The following is a 7,982-nucleotide window of genomic DNA, read 5'->3' as shown; positions in this document are numbered from 1 at the left end:
ATGTTCTCACTCATAGGTGGGAATTGAACAATGAGTACAGTTGGACACAGGAAGGGAAACATCACACACCGGGGCCTGTCGTGGGGTGGGGGGAGGGGGAGGGATGGCATTAGAAATGTACCTAATGTAAATGACTAGTTAATGGGTTCAGCACACCAACATGGCACATGTATACATATGTAACAAACCTGCACATTGTGCACGTGTACCCTAGAACTTAAAGCATAATAAAAACAAATTTAAAAACATTTAAGCTATCAGAGGTTGATTCCTGTGGTTTAAGGACATAAGTCAACTCTGTAACATAAAAGCACATGATGAAACAGCAAGAGCTGATGTAGAAGCTACAGTAAGTTATCCTAATGGTTGATGGCTACACTAAACAGCAAACTTTCAATATAGAAGAAGCAACCTTATATTGGAAGAAGATGTCACCAAAGACCTTTATAGCTAGAGATAAGTCAATGACTTACATAAAACCTTCACAGCTCAGGCTGATCTCTTTTTAGAGGAAGCTGTGACTTTAAGTTAAAGCCAATACTCATTTACCACTCTGAAAATCCTAGGGTCCTTAAAAATGATGGTAAATCTTTTTTATACATGCTTTATAAGTATAATACCAAAGCCTGGATGATGGCACATATGCTTACAGCATGGGTCACTGAATATTTTAAGCCCATTATTGAGACCTACTACTCAGAAAGGAAAAGCTTCCTTTCGAAATATTACTGTTGTTTGACTATACACCTGGTTACTCGTCAGCTCTAATGGAGATGCTCAAGATTAATATTCTTTTCATACCTATTAAGGCAACATCCACTATGCTGCCTGAGGATCAATGATTAATTTTGACTTTCAAATATTATTATTTAAGAAATACAGGCTGTAAGGTTAAAGCTGCCGTAGACCGTGATTCCTCTGATAGATCTAAGCAAATTAAACTGATAACCTGGAAACAATTCATCATTCCAGATGTCATTAAGAACATTCATGATTCACGGAAGGAAGCCAAAATGTCTATATTAACAGGAGTTTGGAAGAAGTTGATTCCAATCTTTGTGGATGACTTTGAAGGACTCAAGACTTCAGTGAAAGAAGCAACTGCAGAGGTAATGAAAATGACAGTCTGTTCAATGTAGCTGACATGAAAACCAAAAAGTTTCGAAAATCCGTAAACTTAATTAATAGAGATGCAGCAGGGAGAGGATTGACTCCAATTTTGAAAATTCTACTGCGGGTAAAATGCTGTCAAACAACATCACATGCCAGTAGCTTGTAGAAATCTTTTATGAAAGGAAGAATCAATTGATTCACCAAATTTTATTTTGTCTATTTTTTAAAAAATTTATCTGTTCACCAAACAAATGATGCGTCTTGTTTTTTATTTGTTGATTTTTTTTTTAAAAAAAAGTTAAATTCAGGGAGTTCACGTGTAGGTTTTTTACATAGGCATATTGGGTTCTGCTGAGGTTTGATCTTTTAATAAGAACATCACCCAAATAGTGGGCATGGAGCCCAATAAGTCGTTTTACAACCCTTGCCCCACTCCATTCCTCCCCTCTTTTTGGAGCCTCCAGTGTTTACTGCATCCATCTTTATATTTAAAAAGAGCAGGATTTGCCATATTATTCTTGTACCAGATAAAACAGACTTTAAATCAACAATAATAAAAAGAGACAAAGGGCATGGCACAATGATAAAGGGCTCAATTCAACAATAAGATTTAACTCTCCTAAATATATATGCAGCCATCATCAGAGAGCCCAGATTTATAAAACAAATACTAGTAGTCCTAAGAAAATAGATTAACAGCCATACAATAACAGTAGGGGACTTCAACACCCCACTGTCAGTACTAGGCAGATTATTGGTGCAGAAAACTGACAAAGAAACTCTGGACTTAAATTGGACTCACAACCAAATAGACCAAATAGCTACCTATAGAATACTCCACCCAACAACTGCAGAACGTACATGCTTCTCATCTGTGCACAGAACATTCTCTAAAATTGACCACACCCTTGGTCATAAAGCAAGTCTCAATAGATCAAAAAATTGAAATTGTATCAAGCATCTTCTTGGATCACAGTGGAATAAAATTAAAAACCAATACCAAGAGGAACTATCTAAACTACACAAGTACACAGAAACTCAACAACTGCTCCTTATTTAATTTTGGGTAAACAAAAAAATTAAGACATTGTTGCCTTATATTCAGAACTTGCCACAGCCACACCAATTCTCAGCCACCATCACCCTCATCAGTCAACAGGCATCACTCAAAGCAAAACCCTCCTCCAGCTAAAAGGTTGTAATTTATCGAAGGCTCAGAAACAGAAAGTCAAATAAAGCATGTTTTTGTTTATAGGTGGGAGCTTATTAATGTGTATATGTGGACATAAAGTGTGTAATAGTAGTCATTGGAGACTTTGAAGAGTGAGAGGAGGGTGAGAAATGATAAATTATGTAATAAGTACAATGTACACAATTTGAGTGATGGTTGCAATAAAAGCCCAGGGTTCACCACTATGCAATATATCTTTATTGCAAAACTTGACTTGCACCCCTTAAATTTATACAAATTATATATATGTGTGTGTGTGTGTGTGTGTGTGTGTGTGTATCTCAAATGGACAAGTTTTTAACTAGACTAAGAAGAGAGAAGATTCAAATTAATAAAATCAGAAATGACAGTGGAGAAACTGCAACTGATACCACAGAAATACCAAGGGTCATAAGAGACTACTAGGAACAACTTATGACAACAAATTGAATAACCTAGAAGTAATGGATAAATTCCTAAACATATATAATCTATTGAGATCAAATCATGATGAAATATACAATCTGAGCAGACTAATAACACATAAAGATCTGGAGTCAGTAATAAAAAATATTTGCATTAAATTAATGCCCATATCCTGATTGCTTCATTACTAAATTCTACCCAACGTTTAAAGAAAAACTAATACCAATTTTTCTAAAACTCTTATAAAATCAAAGAGGAGGAAATATATCCAAACTTATATTACAAGGTCAGCATTACCTGTATACCAAAACCAATTACTTTAAAAGAAAATTATTGACCAATATCCCTGATTAACATAGATGCAGCAATCATCAACAAAATACTGGTAAATCGATACTTAATAGCGATTAAAAGAAGCATTTATGATGATCAGGCAAATGTATCCCTGTTATCCACAGATGGTTCATGTCTACAAATTAATGTGATACACAACATTAACAGAATGAAGGAAAAAGATATATTATCATCTCAAATGCAGAAAAGCATTTGACAAAATGCAATATCACTTTATGATAAAAACTCTCAACATAGTAGACATGGAAGGAAGGCATCTCCATAATGAAGGCCATATAATTCAAGCCCACAACCAACATCATACTCAGTGATGAAAAGGGGATAACTTTTCATATAAGATAAGGAACAAGAGAAGAATGCTCACTCTTAACTATTTCTATTCAACATAGTACTGGGACTTCTAGCCAGAGCAATTAGGCACACACACACACACACACACACTCTCACATGCCTACACACACGCACACACACAAGAAAGAAAGAAAAGAAAAGGAAAATGAAAATAAATAAAAGGTATCCAAATCAGAAAGGAAGAAAAAATAATCTTTCCGGTTGAAGACCACACAATCTTATATACAGAGAACCCTAAGAACTTCACAGAAACCTGGTAGAACTAATAAATGAATTCAGTAAACATGCAGGATACAAAATCAACATGACAATGACAGAATTTTGTTTTGGTCATTATTTAATTCAGGATTATTTCAATTATACTAAGATGCACTGAGTATAGACTCATTGCTTTTATGCATATTTAGGTGCTTTGTATTTCTTGGCAAATTCAGTAGTTTCTATACTTATATTCTAGTGAGAAGTAACAGATACTAGTTAACTGAGCACTCAGATAATTCACAAGACACCTGGAAACAAAAATGATATAAAAAGACTGTGGTTATAATCCAACAGCAAAATGTCTAAATCTAATGTGCAGGAGAAATTCTTCCTGGGATGGAGATATTGTCTCGAATCTGAAAAGATGTAACTTGGGGAGAGGAAGGGATTCTTGGCAGAGGGTTTGGCAATTAGAGAGGTCTGGAGGTGGACAGGTCCAGGTCGTTTTGGAAGTGAAGTCCAACCTTGCTAGGTTACAAATGTCAAGAAAGGGCCCTGCTCAAGTACATCTGTGTGCTCTAATTATCAACTATCACTCCTCCATCCCTTTCTCCAGGAAGTTTCCCTTTTCTTTTTCATTCTCAGCCCTCCTAAAATGACCCTCATTGTGGCTCACAAACAAACAATTCCTTAAGGCATTATTTTAGTATCACCTGTTTATGAAATCATTGCTTCCAGTATGAGATTTTGAGTATTCTTTGCTCAAGTATGGAGTACTGAGTTTCATCCCTGTTATCCAAAGCACCTACATAAATGTTATGTCTGTAACATAAAATAGGAAAACAAGTAAATAAAGAAACAAAAACACCATATTTCTGTGTGTTTATTAGATGTCAGCATGACAAAATTAATGGAAGATATGGTATGTGACTCGAATAAATATGTGTTCATTTACATGTGTGTGTATATATATGTCTAATTGCTTTTACTATAGTACCTACAATGCTTGTGCATGAACATTTATCTGTGTATATCTGGGATATTTGCCCTTTTCATCTGTCTCTGTTCTTGTTTCCTGGTGACTACAGCACTGAATCAGCTTGTTGAGAAAACATGGAGATAACCTTATATTGGAATGGATGTATAAGATACAAGGATACTCTTAACTATTCATTGCAATTATAGAAGCTAAATACCACTGAATATTTTAGGTTTTCTGGCTGCCAGTGTGAAGTGTCCTTGTGTGAAAATATTTCAGAATAAAAGTAAAACCCAAGAAATTCCTATGTGGTAAGTGTGGCATATGAAACACTGTGACATGTTAGGAGAGGTATCGCGATGGAGGAAAAGAAAAACTATGAATAATTCCTGCTTTAGATAAAAGGCTTTATGGGTTTCGAGGGTAACACATTTTCTTAATTAACCTGTATTCTTTCACAAATGTGACTATGAGCACTGTAATGTTGTTTTTTTTTTCTCATAGTTTAAAATTCTAATCTCCAAAGTGATAGTTTTAGGAGGTAATGAATTTATAGGGGTACAGCTCTCACTAATGGGATTAATGCCTTCATAAAACAGACCTGGAGAGTCCCTTTGCCCATTCTGCCATGGAAGGGCACAGCAAAAAATGGAGCTGTCTATCAACCAGAAAGGTGCCTCTCATAAGACACTGAATCTGCAAGTGCCCTGTTCTAACTTTTCAACCACCAGAATGGTAAGAAATAAATGTACGTTGTTTATAAGCTACCCCATCTATGGTATTTTGTTATAGCAGCCTAAAGAGACTAATATGAGTAGCAGCATGGTGGAAAATGTTGCTTAAAATACATTAAAGTATAAATAAAATGAAGTGTTAGTTGATTGTCGATAATTTAGAAGATGTAAACATGCCATCTAATTTCTCTCTCATATGTCACTGACTTATTACAACATCTGAAGACTGATTTGAGCTACACAGTGGCCTCTTTTATTAGATATAGTGGATGTGAACTAAAGAGAAGGAAATTTTAAACCCTATAAAAATGTTTCCAAAAAATACAATAAACTGATTTGCTTAATTGTGAACTTTAACTCCCTGAATGAAGGAGATTGAAAACATCATTTGAAAACTTTTAGGGAATTCATGGGTCAAATATAATCTTGAGCAGATGGCCTATAGTGGCTTTTATCGGGGGATTCTACAGAAACATGGAATACAGCGTCAAAAGCTGTAATCTATCCTAGACTGTTTACTTTGATCCTCATCCTTTCCTTCCCTTCTGATTCTCTGTAAATCATATTTTTCATTTAAATCAACCAATGACTGATGGAAAATCGCATGTTCAAATACAATATTCCTAATAGTGACTGTGTGGATTGGTGATGTTTATCTCGAGTCTTTCCTTCATCCTTGCCACTTGAATCCCTAAACATAAGAATGAAAACATCAATCCTCTTTCATACAAAAAGAGGGACTTTGTCTAGATTATTTCCAATGACATTTCCAGGCACCACAGTCTGTCTCTGTGAATTATGATTCTACTGCTGTGAAAACCCATCCCCAGTGTTAGAATGAGTTGGAGAAAGGTGAGTCACTTCATCTTTATACAAAAGAATCGCACTATGCCTCTAGGCTGTTTTGACCTAAAATAGTGGTGACAAAAATGCCAGTTAGACAGTACAAGTTTCAGGCCGAGTGAGGTGGCTCATGCCTGTAATCACAGCACTTTGGCAGGCCAAGGTGGGTAGATTACTTGAAGTCAGGAGTTCCAGACCAGCCTGGCCAACATGGCAAAACCTTTCTCCACTAAAAAAATAAAAATTAGCCAGGCGTGGTGGCGGAAACCTGTAATCCCAGCTACTTGGGAGACTGAGGCAGGAGAATCACTTGAACACAGGAGGAGGAGGTTGCAGTGAGCCAAAATGAAACCACTGCACTCCAGCCTGGGCGACAGTGCAAGACTCCATCTCAAAATATAAATAAGTAAATAAATAAAGATAGTACAAGTTTCAGAAGGCCAAACACTTAAACACATCAATTTTTACTGTTCTCTTATTCAAATTTGGAGCTTCATAGACACATCATCGTAATGGTTTTCCAAATTTATTAATGCTTAAGTACACAAAAATTAGAACCTCAATGCAGTATTACGACTCACCTACAGAGTGGCTACAATGAAAACATGCAAAATATCCAACAATGGTGAGAATTTGGCACAATCATTAATCGTACATGTTGGCAGTGGAAATGGGCATTGACATTCCATGTTGTAAAATTGTATGGTAGTATCTACTATAGACGGACAAACAAATGCCCTATGACTCAAAAATTTCATTCTTAGATGTATAACCAAGAGAAATAAATGAAAGACCTAAACACATGTACACCAACCTTCATCACTGCATTATTTGCAATGGCAGTAAAATTAAAAACCACTCAATATTTTATCAAAACATTAGATCAGAAGTTGAAGACATTTTCCTTAAGGAGTTAGATACCATATATTTTAAGGTTTGCAGATCATACATTGTAATAATCACTCAGGTTTTCCCTTGTATCACAAAAAGATCCGTAGATAATATACTGATATATTGGTGTCTCCAAGTTCCAAAAAGAATTTATGGGTCATAGGTTGTTGATCCCTGCTCCAAATTAGATGAACAGCATTATGTTATGTTTTCACCTCGGCTTGTTACCAACAGTGAGAATGAATACACTATCTCCACATCAACAACATGGAGGAATCTCACACACATAATGTTGGGTGAAAGAAGCCAGACTAAAAACAGTGTAAAAACTGACTTTATGACTACAAACCTCAAAAAACATGCAAGATTGCCCAACATATGGACATCAATTCATAATGCATGCAGAGACAATTTATGAGATACTACTAATTTTGTTTTTTATTGGCCTGGTTCTGGGTGCTGAAATATTTTCCTTTCTAGAAATGTACTTGGTGTGTATTTTCTAAATAATGACTTTCTATCCATATGTTATTTCCTAAAAAGCTTTGCCAAAACAAAGTATATTCCCTATGAGATTATTTTACTGCAGGATATATTTTTAATTTCCCAGTTTTATGTATATCCTAAGTGTTCAAAATATGTTTCTAAAATTAATGCGGTGCCCAAATTTCATAGAATATCTTAATAAATAATTAATATTTATTCCCCTAAAAGTTCTGTCTTGCTTGTAAAACAACAGTGTGTTTATCAGCTCACTGTAGCAGGGAAACTTAACGTACTTTGGTCTCAGTATCATATAATGAACTTTGTTTCATAACACTCCATGCTTTAGGGCCTGACAACTGTTTTCCAAAGAAGGTGGTTTCTAGGAAGACAATTG

Source organism: Mandrillus leucophaeus, unplaced genomic scaffold (assembly GCF_000951045.1).
Source record: "Mandrillus leucophaeus isolate KB7577 unplaced genomic scaffold, Mleu.le_1.0 Scaffold1540, whole genome shotgun sequence".
Classification (NCBI taxonomy): domain Eukaryota; kingdom Metazoa; phylum Chordata; class Mammalia; order Primates; family Cercopithecidae; genus Mandrillus; species Mandrillus leucophaeus.
This window is presented reverse-complemented; position numbering follows the sequence as displayed.